General features: G+C 33.9%; 1 protein-coding gene across 1 annotated transcript in view; it reads left to right on the forward strand.

Annotated features, from left to right (window-relative positions):
- The first annotated feature begins 3,623 nt into the window (after window positions 1–3,623).
- The window catches only part of LOC131854119 (uncharacterized), a 155,320-nt gene continuing 144,111 nt past the window's right edge, over window positions 3,624–14,832 (forward strand). Inside the window, exon 1 of the mRNA XM_059205250.1 lies at window positions 3,624–3,825. The gene's annotated coding sequence lies outside the window, so the exon portion shown is untranslated. The remainder of the gene's footprint in view (window positions 3,826–14,832) is intronic.

The raw sequence follows: 14,832 nt of genomic DNA on the forward strand, positions 1-14,832 counted from the left end.
AAAGTTGGTGAGTATGGATTGATGTTTGTTACTCTTTCACGCAAAAACTACGGAACCGATTTTGATGAAACTTTACAGTAATGAAGCTTATACATCAGAATAACATATAGGCTATGATTTAAAAGGATGTATAAAGTATAATACTGAAAAATTTCATTAAAATCCATTTAGTAGCTTTTGTGTGAAACAGTAGTAAACATCCATCCAAGTCACAAACTTTCGAGTTTATAATATTAGTAAGATATATAGAGCAATGCAAGGTAATAAACTAGTATAGTTAGAGAGGATATAGACAATGTAATGTAATGTAGTTAATTCAGACAGCAGGTTGATGTACCAGTCTTCCAAATGTATCTATACCAGTTCATTTATTCAATAGTGATACAACGGTCAGCGAAGCATGTGAGATAAGAATTTGTAATAATAAACGTGATTTGTGATAAGAACATCAGGTATATAAAAGGTAAGAGAAATATTATATAATATATTTTTTTAATTGTTGCATCCGTTTCACAATTTGCACAAGTTTCTTGCTCATTCTTCTTGTGATGAGTCTGCATTCCGAATGAGCGGTAGAATAAAAAAACTTGACTATTCAAAAGTGCTTATATTAAGAGTATTTCTATTTCCGTCTACGCTAACGGTATACGCCTGCCGGGGCACCAGTGGAGGATGATAAGATGAGAATGAAGTCAGCTCAGTTAGCCCATCGTGCTGAAACCACTGGTTTCCAGGGGAACCGCGTGGAGGTCGACCTGACGTGATGCAATGGGATCCTAATCGCCATTACGAGCAATCCCCTTTCCCCTATATCGTCACACTTACTTTACATTTATCAGTATATTTTGCCAAATATACATAATATATTTTTAAATTATAGTCTATGTATTATTCTGATATATAAGTTAAATTACTGTAAAGTTTCATGAAAATCAGTTCAGTAGTTTTTGCGTGTAAGAAACATCCATCCATATTCACAAACTTTCGTATTTATAATGTTACATGTAATATTAGGTTATCTGTGGTGTTAGTAAGATTGTATGTATTGTAGTATTTTAGTAGGTATATTATATTTTATATCTTTTACATTTATATCAAGTTATGGGCGTGAAGATATCAGTTTTGTATGAAGTGAGTTAAAGGTCCTAAGGTTATGGGAATCCATTTTATTTTGGTCCGTCTGTTCCTACAGCGGTGGTATTGTTTATTTTGCCACAGTAATTTTTTTTCTAGATAATTCACACAACGCCATCTAGTCTCAAGCTAAGCAGAGCTAGTGTTATGGGTACTAGACAACTGATGTAAATACTTAGATATTTTATTCGTAAATACATACATAATATATGTAAAAAACAACCAGACCGATACTACCGTAATACTCATGAATACAAATATTTTATGAATATACACGGTACACCCGTGTATTATATATATAAACCTTCCTCTTGAATTACTCTAACTATTAAAAAACCGCTTCAAAATCCGTTGCGTAGTTTTAAAGATTTAAGCATACATAGTGACGGACAGACAGCGACCGCGATTTTATACTATGTAATGATTGCAAAATCGAACCCACGACCATTAGAAGTAAAACGATGTGCAAAAGGCTGTAATTAGAACATTATAGAGCGAACTTAAACACTTACATACAATTTAGTATTAAATAAAAAAAAATGCCAATTGGTAGGTATATGTTATAAATTAATTTCTATAAAGCGGAACGTATTGTTTTTTAAAACAAAACGTTAAAGAAAAAAAAAAAATTCAACGGACACGAAGTCGGGACCACAAGAAGAAAAACAAGGGACTCACGCGCACGCTACGCCGCGCCGCCGGGGTCCCGGGGTCACACTCGCGTCGGTACACCAGGGGACAGGGTGCAAAATGGATTATTGGTTTGAAAATATTTATACTTGAAATGAACTTGATATGAAACTTGTGTAGGCAATACACCTACACAAGTTTCAAAAACAAATTATTTGTTTGAACATGTTTATTGTATTACAGCAGTGGTACGAAATTAATGGGTTTTTATAAACTGAAAATTTTTAATAATTATTGCTATACTTATAAATTAAAGCCTGTTTTAGAATCTCGGATACTAAATTGACCTTATAACTAATAATAAAAATAATAATCTCAGGATAATTCACACAGCGCCATCTAGACCTAAGTTAAGCTAGCTAGAAATTTTAACATTCCTAATGAATATATAACAGTTTTATAAAAATAATTTTATTACATTCTATAATAATAATAAATGTATAAGATGTAATTTAATTGAATTGTATAAAGAATAATAATAGATTAATTCAAATATGTATTTGTATGTCTGTAAAGACTGATCTATAGAGAAGTGAGAACTATATAATATAAATAACCATACCATCGATTATGTACTACTTTTATAACAAATAAATTTCATTTCATTTCATTTAAAGCTTGTGTTATGCGTACTAGATAACTCATACACATAAATACATATATTATTCTTGAATAGCTCTATCTATTGCTGAAAACTGCATTAAAATTCGCTCGTAATATAACAGATCTAAGCGTACAGACAGCGGCAATGTCTTTATTTTATACTGTGTAAAGATATGAAGGTCATTTATTATATAAAAGAACCAATAAAAAACAAATAGTACAACTAGACTACAGTAACAAATAGAACGACTATAGTAACAAATAGAGGACCCTATATTTATTAATGCCTATGCTTTAATTTTGAATTTGTTTATTTTAAATAAACACCCACAAATTTCGTTTCTAACCTATAAAAATCAGTATTTGTTCATTTCTGATTTAAGAATCAAAAAAAGCTCGCAACACAGGTAATATCAAATTTGTATTTGAGATAAAAAAACACACTATACTGTACATGGCACACACACTATGTTTACTCGACTAGCTTCTGTATCTCTATACAGATTTCTTGACACATCCCCCGATCCCGATCCGATATGTGAGCTCAAAATATGTAAGTAAAATGCAAAGAAAATATGTATATAATAATTTAAATTTCTAACTCAAATAATGATGCTCATAAAATAAGTAAAGAAAAAAATTAATAAACTTTCAAATACATTTAAAAGAATGTTTCCATCCCACCCTTTTACATCTCACTACCCTTTCACCTATTTTGATTGGTAACCTATATCTTCTTACCAAGTTGTTACTTTCATACTCTATTTCTCTCATCTCTTCGTTCTGGAGGATTTTACGTGTATTTTATGAAATAAATTCCTAAATATTTTTAACTATATTCCTCATCAATCGATCCCCGTCCAATTCAAACGGGGTTCAATATTATGACGGCCTGAGCCGAGGTTCGAACCCCTAGCGGTGCCCTCAGACTGAAGTCAAATCCGTCAGGCGGGTGTTAGCCTTCAGCCGCTCCAAAAGTCCTTCCGCGGGTTTGAAGTGCCATCTGCACTCGCTCCCTATCGTCCGGAGAAGCTGTAAAGGCCAGCAGCGGCTAACAGCATTAGAGTAGTCCGAAAAAAAAATTGTTTTAATATAACCGTTATTGTTGTGTAGTCTATCTCCAGGACTAGGTCCATAACAAAGCTTGGAGTGGTGGAGGCCGGCCGGAGCACCCGCCGGCCCGCAGTGTACTCGCGACTGTCCGTTATACACCCGTATGTCGGTTCCTTTCTGTAACTCCTCGATGTACGAGTAACTTCTCATAAATTTTATAAAAGTTTACTATCTACTTAGGGAACTATTAAGTGTGGATTTTTAGTGATAGTGCGCTATAAAGTGTGATCATGTGAATTATAGTGTATTTGTAAACACGCAAAAGGGATTGGACTTTTTGTTTTGGTGAGTTTCATTTGTTGCCAGTTAGTGGCGGTTTTTTCCGTGTGACCGGGTGATATTAATTATATAAATGCTGAGCTAAATTGCGTGATAATTATTACAACTGTTTCATTGCCAATAGGTAAAAAATAATATACTTAAACTTAAATTTACGTTCATCGTTCATAAGTTTTTTTCTCAAACAAAATATTAAAATTGACTTACTGTGTAAATGAAATAAAAGAACAGATTTATTAAATACAAGCATGGAATTTAACATTATTTTTCGAAATTAAAAGTAGCCTACGTTACTCCTTATTACATCAACTACCTGCCAAAAAAGTCCCGTCAAAATCGGTCCAGCCATTTCAGAGATTAACCGGGACAAACGGACAGACAAAAATTCTAAAAAAAGTTATTTTGATGTATGTAATGTATTTATATTCATATGCATGTAGTAAAAGACGGTTATTGCAATATTACAAACAGACACTCCAATTTCATTTATATGTATAATCTATACATATAAATGAAATTGGAGTGTCTTTGTCTTAATGTCTTTTTGTATTAATTGGTCGTATCAAGTTTTCACAATTGCAAGTTCAAAATTCGACTTTGAACTCTAGGATAGAGTACGAGGCATTTTTTATTAATCAGCCAATAGAGGGCGAAGGGTTAGAAATAAAAAAAACTACTGCTGAAATATATTTTTACAACCTTTTGATGGCGACTTCATCCGCGCTACCATGATTGCAAAATCATTATATTGGACAATCTCGACCACTTATGTAAGTCATAGAAATAGAAATAGAAATAATCTTTATTCAAATAAACTCATTACAAGCACTTTTGAATAGTCATATTTTGATTCCACCACTCATTCGGAATGCAGATTCATCACAAGAAGAATGAGCAAGAAACTTGTGTGTTGCTCTTTTTAATAGATGTTTTTTTTTATATAAATAATTACAGTCTAACAAGTAAGAGGCATGCGATAATGAATATAGAAATCGCTACGCACTCACACATATTTTTTATAACTGTCCCTACCGTATAAAAAGTTATAAATATCCTGATGATTATAAATTTAACCTTTTAAGGCGTGAAAGTGTAACAGATATACAAATGCACAGTTGTGTTGATCATATAATGTTAGCTACCCGGACTAGGACTATGTTGACTATCATACATATAAATAAAATTGGAGAGTCTGTTTGTAATATTGTAATAACAGTTTTTTACTACATGCATATGAATATAAATACGGTACATACACCAAAATAACATCTTTTATAATTTTTGTCAGTCTGTCTGTCTGTTTGTTCCGGCTAATCTCTGAAATGGTTAAATCGATTTTGACGGGACTTTTATTGGCAGGTAGCTGATGTAATAAGGAGTAACTTAGGCTACTTTTATTTTAGAAAAATGAGGTTAAATTCCACGCGGACGAAGTCTCGTGTACAGCTAGTGTATAATATATGTGAATTCTAATAAAAACACTATGTTATAATGAAGTATATTATGATGTATATATGTAGCAAATTTAATTGGTATCAATCCTGTAGTTTTTGCGTGAAAGAGTCATTCAATTAATCAATCACTTTATTTCGCTGAATATAGAGGTAGCAAGAAAGTTTTACAGTTTAAATTTACCCAAATCAAAATGTTATAAAATATTTTATGTGTTTTTAACTGGGATTTCTTCCTCCTTCCCAATTACACCTATCTAGATGGATTAGATAGCTGTAATTATTTGTACCAATCAATAGACAAGCAGACGGACAGTTTCTGAATCGAACCAGCAATTAGTGTTATAGCGGCGCCGCCCGCCGTCCACTGTCTGCCGTCCGCCGTCCGCGATGCTGGATATCGAGTTACATGCGTTATTAGTCGTAAATCGGAACGTATTATCTGTGGCACTCGTAATTTGCACCGGCCAATTGCTGTGGAATGTGATGAGGGTCGTTCAACCCTCGAGTTAGTACCTTTGGTTCAACTCCACCAGATTTGTTTTTACCGCGACTTCTTACAGAAATGATAGAATCAAAATATGACTATTCAAAAGTGCTTGCAATGAGTTTATTTGAATAAAGATTATTTATATTTCTTCTATTAAGCCGACCCTCAAGTTAGTACCTATCATTCAACCCCACCAGAACTGTTTTTTTTAAAAGTCGCGACTTACAGAGGATTATTATGTAAATCAAATTCAAAATAGAATGCGTTGATGGTCATTCAACCCTCGAGTTAGTACCTATGGTTCAACCCCACCAGATTTGTTTTTATCGCGATTTAAGCATACATAGGGACGGACAGGCAGCGACAGCGACTTTCTTTTATAATAGTATAAAAGAAACTCGCTGTCGCTTTAAGTTATTTATTTATCAATACATAGGTATTGATAAATAAATAACTTAAATGTCTATACAAATTCGGTTGTTGCAATATTGAATTCAGTTATTTTTGAATGAATGAATGAATGAAAATCTCTTTACTGTTCCTCTCACAGAAAATTAATATGCACACAAAATATAAAAAAAACAGCAATTACAATACAGAGGTAACAATGGGCGGCCTTATCGCTAAATAGCGATTTCTTCCAGCCTTAAATAGCGATTTTTATCAACTATCTGTGCGTTTCTGATGTACGAGTATGTAATGAGTTCATTTTGCAAACATAAATGAGCTCTTATGAAATGTATTCATTCATATTCACCACCATAATTTGTTGTAATCACCATCATCGTTTCAGACAGTCATTGTCAATTGAACATAATGATGCTTCCCATAGAGTGATAGAAGTTGAACGATTTAAAGAATAATACCATTTTGCGTTTATCGGCTGCATCCACATTAATGAGATCAGTTAAAATTTTATCAATTTAATATTTTTTAGTTCAGTTAAACGTCATTAAAACCGTATTTAATCTTTTCTTAATACAGCACAAAAGCGTAGATATGTATACACTAAATACACATATAAAATTGGAGACCTCAGTGGTATAGCGGTACACACCGCTTTACTATCCGATGGTCGCGGGTTTGATTCATCGCACGGCACAAACATTTGTATTCATGAGTATGAATGTTTGTATCGGTCTGGCTGTTTTCTATGTATAATAAGTCTGTATTTACGAAAAATAATCTATGTATTTGTAAGTTATCTAGTACCCATAACACAAGCTTCAGCTAGCTTAACTTGGGTCTAGATGGCGCTGTGTGAATTGTCGTGAGATTATTATATTATTATTATAAAAAAAATATCTCTATTCATGTAGGTCTATTACAGACTCTTTTGATATATCAAATCTACTGTCACTTCGGAGTACTTTCGAGCCAAGAAGAACTGAATACAATTTAATTTTGTATGTATATATATAACATTAATAAAATATATCGCAATTTATGCTTATAATAAAATTATTTATCGAGATAAAACGGTCTGTAACTCAGAGGAGGCAGGGAGTTAACCCCCTCTATTATCTAAATATATATAACTCAAAGATGACTGACTGACATAGTGATCTATCAACGCACAGCCCAAACCACTGGACGGATCGGGCTGAAATTTGACATGCAGGTAGAAGTTATGACGTAGGCATCCGCTAAGAAAGGGATTTTAATTAATTCTACCCCTAAGGGGATGAAAATATGTATGAAACTTTGCCCATTTTAAACCGACCGGGCTGAGACTTGCATGCATAAAGCTACTATGACGTAGGCATCCCCTAAGAAAGAATTTTGATAAATTCCACCCCTGAGGGGATGAAAGTTTCTATAAATCTTATATTTTGTAGGCCCTAATTTTTTACACACGCGAAACAAAAGTAGAGCCGCACAAACTACACCTAATTAATAATAATACTTACTACTACGCGAGCGAAGCCGCGGGCAAAAGCTAGTTCTATATATTAGTAGGTACAGTAAGGATTATGCGCTGAAGTGCGTTTTCCGTGCATCAACTCTCATATAATATTAATCTAAAGCTTATTTAAATATATAAATATTTATACAATATATATATTATAGGGCTACAAACTCTATCTTAAATATATTTATGGTGTAAATAAGTACTTGAAGCATAGCATGTTAAAACATGTACTTTATACTTAAATGTTCGCGCATATTTTTCTAGTAATCATAAAATGTCCAGAGGCAATAACTGGCAAGAAAATATTGTTGTAATAAAAATGTGAGCGCCGCAACTGAATAGATGAAGATAAGGAGATGTATTTAAATGAGAAGCTAGCGCGGGGAAAGTAGCGCCGGCTAGCTGCGCGGGCGCAGCCGACCGCGCACCACACACTACAATAAAACTCAACTAGCTGACCCGCGCTACTTCGCCTGCATCACACTTTATCTTTATTTAATTTATTTGAGCGACCAACTAACTCTATGAAGTTACAATGATTATCCTTTGCAAGAAGTTCAGATATTCTATATGATATATATATATATTATTCAATAGTGAATAAATAAATAAATAAATAAATAAATATGTGTATAAATAAATATATTTATTATATATATATATATATATCAAATTTTAATTTTGACTCACTTGACAGTTATCATTATACTCCGCCCAATTCACGTAATATCATTTTAAATTATAACCTATGTGTTAGTCTAATACATGAGCTATATTACTGTAAAGTTTCATCAAAAACGTTTCGTAGTTTTTGCGTGAAAGAGTATAAAACATCCATCCGCAGCCATCCATACTCACAAACTTTCGTGTTTATAATATTAAAATATTTCAGTTTACAATTCCGCCGGTTCTGCCCGTTGGATATATTTAATTGCCGAATTAAAACAGTTGAAGAACGAAAAAATGCGTACCAGTAATTAAAATTAAATTAATAACTTTGGTGTAGTGGGTTTTTTTGAAGTGATGGCGTGGTGAACACGCCACGTAGGGAAACGGTCTGTCTCCATTGGCCTGTCACAAGTAGTAGATTATAAAATAACATTGAAGTCAGATATTACTAATGTGACCAGACGTCCCGTAATGAACGGGACAGTCCCTTTTTATAATTACGAGTCCCGGTGTCCCCGAAACGGACTCTGGGACGCAAAATTGTCCCGTTTTCGGTAACGGTGCGAAATTTTGGGTAGACGAGCCGGTTGTTAGTTGTTGGTAATTAAGGTGAGTATAAAAAAAATGTGCCAAGAGTGTCATTCTTACTTAAATACTTCTTAAAAAGTCAAATTTGTTCCTCCGATAACAAAACATTTTATTTTTATCAGATAAATATAAACTATCTATGAATAAACAAAATGTTTAATTATATTTATCGGATATATTTCTTAATTGATAACTTTTTTTGAATAGATAATTTTAAAAGAGTTTTTTTCATTGGCTGTCTGTTAATTGTGTCCCGTTTTGAGTCGAAGAATAAATGGTCACATTAGATATTACCAGATCAGCTAGCTGTGCTCGCGGTTTTACCCCCGTTAAACAGCTAAAATATAGCCTATATGTTGTTCAGATGCATAAGTTACATTACTGTACAGTTTCATCAAAATTTGTTGAGTAGTTTTAGGCTGAAAGTGTAACAAACATCCATAATTACAAACTTGGAATTTAGATAAATAAAATTTCTAAAATAAAAGCAGCACAAATTATTGCTAACAACATTAGCTATCTTCGAGTGAAGGATCCGTTAAGATCGGTCCAGCCATTTTAGAGTGATACCGTTTTAGATTTTTTATTAATAATGCAATTTTAATGCTAATATCTAGTACAGACAGACAAAATATTTTGCTTTTACGTTAGTTGTTTTAAGTTTATTTTTTTGTCTGTCTGTTTATTCTTGTTAATTGCTAGAACAGACAAAATAATTACATTTTTATGTAAGTTGGTTTATTTTTATTTTTGAATCATTGGCATAAATAAATAAATAAGAGATCAACTGTAACGCTACGCTAATGTTCACTAGGTTTACTAAGATCAGCACCACATCTCGCTCGTGGGATCGTGTTATCTGTTTTTGTCGAGTATTTATCAGCGCCGTCTCCTCATTATCATCAATTTTCTATTAATTACAGTCATTTTATTGCAATAGTTAATCAAGTGTAGTGCAGTTGTGAACCGGAAATCATCAATTGACGTTATTATATTGATTAACTCTATATTTTTTTGTATAATAAGAAATTCATATACACTGACTGTTGCTACATGTATAGATGACTCGGTGGTATAGCAGTTTAACACTCCGTTTTACTGCCTGTGGTGGCGGATCCGATTTCTTGCGCTGTACAAACATTTTTATTCATAAGTATGATTGTTTGTATCAATCTGGATGTTTGTATGTATTTACAAACAAAATGTCTTTAAGTGTTTATCGAGTTTATCGAGTCAGTTGTCGAGTACCCACAACACAAGGTCTACTTGACTTGGGACTATGCAGCGTCGTGTGAATTTCCCAGGAATATTATTATTATTTAGAATTTATCTTTTTTTTATATTGCAACTAATTCCAGATATGTTTGAATACGGTTAAAAAATCTAAAACTAAATATAGTTAGAAATTTAAGATACTCAAAGTTAAGATTCAAGATAAGTTAAGTAAGAAATTAAAGATAAACATTAAATGATACTGACGACCTCGGTGGTCTAGCGGTCTAGCAGACCGCTTTACGACCGATGGTCGCGGGTTCGATTCCTCGCACGGCACAAACATTTGTATTGATGAGTATGATTGTTTGTATCGGTCTGGGTGTTTTCTATGTAAGTATAATATGTATTTTTTTACAAAAAAAATATCTATGTATATGTATCAGTTATCTAGTACTCATAACACAAGCTTTAGCTATCTTAACTTGGGTCTAGATGGCGCTGTGTGAATTGTCCTGAGATTATTATTATTATTATGATAAATATGAGATTGTAGTATAGGATACATTGATAAGTTACTTTTGTATGTAATACTGCGAAAAAAATAACTAATCACTAATAGTCACCAACATTAAAGTTTTTTTTCGGACTACTCTAATGCTGTTGGCCGCAGCTGGCCTTTACAGCTTCACCGGACGGTAGGGTCCGAGTGCAGATGGCACTCCAAACCCGCGGAAGGACTTACGGAGCGGCTGAAGGCCAACTATCGCCTGACGGATACGACTTTAGTCTGAAGGCACTGCCAGGGGTTCGAACCTCGGCTCAAGTCATCGTAATCGTGCCATCTCTAATCAAAGATTAGCGATTATTAAGCCGATCTTTACTTTGTCCTCGGCGATTCTGAAGGGACCTTAGCTAAACCCAAACCACTGCCTGAGGTTTTTACCACGAAGTACGGCGTCTTCGGCAACCCTGGATCTCTCCTTATATTATAAATTGAATGCTAACTAATCATGATAAGTTACATTAACGGCAACTGTTCGCCAGCGTGCCGCGCTAAAGCACATTTCAGCGACTACAACGCCATCTGGTTTGACTGAGATAACCACCACAATAAATTTTTATTTAATAAGTATTATTTATGCTTATAAACTGTCAAGTAAATATATAAATAGTAAAGATTAAATCTATTTATAATTATGACATAAAATGTATGGTCCAGAAGTTTGATATAATCATGTTTATTATTGAGACAAGATATAAGTTCTGATTTGACCATGACAGTCCCACCTACCTACTGCCTAAAGGCAGTAGGAGAGGTACTGAATTGGACGGGGGATCGATCAGACAATATGCTGGTTCTTTTTAAAAAAAGAACCAGCATATTGTCTGATCGATCCCTCGTCCAATTCAGACGGGGATCGATATTACGACGGCCTGAGCCGAGGTTCGAACCCCTAGTGGTGCCCTCAGACTAGAGTCGTATCCGTCAGGCAGGAGTTGGCCTTCAGCCGCTCCATAAGTCCTTCCGCGGCTTTGGAGTGCCATCTGCACTTCCCCCTAACGTCCGGTGAAGCTGTAAAGGCCAGCTATGGCATTAGAGTAGTCCGAAAAAAAAAAATTGTGTGCACAGACCAGTTCGGTTTACATGCTCGAAGTGTAAAATACATATAAGTGAAAGAAGAAATTAATAGTCCATCGTTGCTGCTGCCGCCCCGCAACAGCAGTGAAGACAATAACTGCCGACTAGTAGTCTAGCAAAAAATTTAATTAAACGGAAATGTATGTACTTACACAAGTACATCGCCGACCCGGCCATCCAACTCGAGTCGAATTCTATTTTACTTTTGTGAGAAGGCGATCGTGTACCTACCATTGTTCCACTGCAATCGAAACAAAGACATCTAATTGTGTTGCATGAAATAATTGTCTATAGTTTTAATAAATAACTCTCTCTTCGATTGTGCTCGTGCCACTTACTGTTAAACATTGAACGAATCAATCTTAGGTTTTTACGTCGCCTGTACACGCTATGTGGTCTCAGCATTAACATACTTGTTAATTGCAATGGTTTGTTTGTTTGTAATACTTTATTGTACAATAATATTATAAATAAAAGGACACAATTGACTTAGCCGTACAATGGCGGACTTATCCCAGAAGAGGGATTTCTTCCAGTCAACCTTTGAGTTACTGAGAGGAATTGCGCAGTGGTGGAAATAGGTACAATAAATAATACGCGTCACAATTACATATATAACCAATAATATATACAGAAAATACATAAAAATATATATACATATACATACATACACATACATATAGGTACACATAGACATATACATACATATATACACACACCAGAAAGGAAAAGAAAAATAATGTAAATAAGTGGAGCATTAAAAATTTAAATATATGCGAGCGGTCTCTATCGGAATCACTTAGGAACTTGGCCGCTAAATAGATTACTCTATAGTTTGTCTATGACGACCTCGGTGGTCTAGCGGTCTAGTACACCGCTTTACAACCGATGGTCGCGGGTTCGATTCCTCGCACAGCACAAACAAGTTGTTATTCATGAGTATAATTGTTTGTATCGGTCTGGGTGTATTCTATGTCTAATATGTATATATTTACAAAAAAATATCTATGTATATGTATCAGTTATCTAGTACCCATAATACAAGTTTTAGCTAGGTTAACTTGGGTATAGATGGCGCTGTGTGAATTGTCCTAAAATTATTATATATGTATGAATACATACATATCATATATATAAAATGAATTAAAAAAAATATATTTGCATGCCACTGCTATGACAAAATATATGATACTATATTAATTATCTTCTTTTATATTACGTTTTTGAGTAAATTAATTATTATTATTAAAGTATAAAGGCTTCATTCACCAAAATACAAGGAATATGCTTTGATGAATCAAGTTTGTAATGCGGTGGTGAGTGGTTTTAGAATGAGGTAAAAATCGTGGTTATGAGCTCACTCATGCTCGGATGCGCGTTGAAGTCTTTTGTTGGAATGAACCTTTTTTTTTATAAGAAAAATCATTGTTTTGTTTAAAAAAATAAAAAAATATCATGTTAATAGTAACTTAAAGTAATAATATACTCACAGGACTAATCCCAGATGGGTTAACAAACAAAATTCAAAACTATTCTACGGTAATAGATGCTTGAAAATCAGTTGAATAGTTTCTGTGATTATCGCGAACATATAGACGGTTACGGTGGTCTTGCGTTTTAGCATATCGCTTTCAATGGTCACAGGTACGATTCCTCGCACGTTACAAACGATTGTTTGTATCGGTCTATCGTTTTCTCTGTATCATCACTATATAGTATAAAACAAAGTTGCTGTCGCAGTCTGTCCATCTATATGTATGCTTAAATCTTTAAAACTACGTAACGGATTTTGAAGCGGTTTTTTTTATAGATAGAGTGATTCAAGCGAAAGGTTTATATGTATAATACATGTACACCCGTGCGAAGCCGGGTTGAGTAGCTAGTATATATTTCAGGACAATTCACACAACGCCATCTAGTCCCAAGCTAAGCAGAGCTGTTATGGGTACTAGATAACTGATACAAATACATAGATACTTTTTTATAAATGCATACATAATATACATAGAAATCACTAGATGGCACTGTGTTAATTGTGTGAGGATATCATTGTAATTAAATTACTTTTTGTTTAATGTAATATGTTGCGGATGAATGATACTGTGTTTGTTCGTCGAGACGATGTATATTACAGATGATGATATACTGACAATATGTACATAGAAATAATGATCTTATATACTAAATAACAATAGGAAAATGTAAGGTGGGGTGACACAGTTTAGACACAGCAGTGCCTAGTAGACAATATTGAATTTGTCTTACTAGACATTATTAAATGCAATTATTATTTTGATGTATCTAGGTGACTGTGTCCCATATAATACGACTGTGCTTAAAATATTTATTCAAAAGTGGTTGTATTAAGTGAACATTTTGAACACTTCCCAAATATAAAAAATCGTCCGCTCTCCGATATTCTACCACCTTCCGGCGCGGCGCATCCTGCCGATACCCTAACTTAATTACCTACTGCACGCTGAACCAGCGTCGCTTGTAACTGGCGCAGTAAAACCTGGCGCGAACAGTTACATATGTATAACACTGCTAGCTCTTACCGGCGACTTTCTGCTTCATCTATACATATAAATAAAATTGAATTACAAACAGACACTCCTCTGTTTGTAATATTGAAATAACCGTTTTTTACTACAAGTATATGAATATTAATACGGTACATACATCAAAATATTTTTTTTTAGAATTTTTGTCTGTCTGTTTGTTCCGGCTAATCTCTGAAATGGCTGAACCGATTTTGACGGGACCTTTTTTGGTAGGTAGCTGATGTAATAGGGAGTAACTTAGGCTACTTTTATTTTAGAAAAATAAAGTTAAATACCACGCAGACGAAGTCGCGGGAACAGCTAGTTTCGATATAAAATTCTAGCTACTCGCCCCGGCTTCCCACGGGTGTACATGTATTATATATATAAACCTTCCTTTAGAATCACTTTATATATTAAAAAAAAACCGCTTCAAAATCCGTTGCGTTGTTTTAAAGATTTAAGCATACATAGGGACGGACAGACAGAGACAGCGACTTTATTTT

Source organism: Achroia grisella, unplaced genomic scaffold, assembly GCF_030625045.1.
Source record: "Achroia grisella isolate CSIRO2021 unplaced genomic scaffold, CSIRO_AGI_Agris_v1 utg970, whole genome shotgun sequence".
Classification (NCBI taxonomy): Eukaryota; Metazoa; Arthropoda; class Insecta; order Lepidoptera; family Pyralidae; genus Achroia; species Achroia grisella.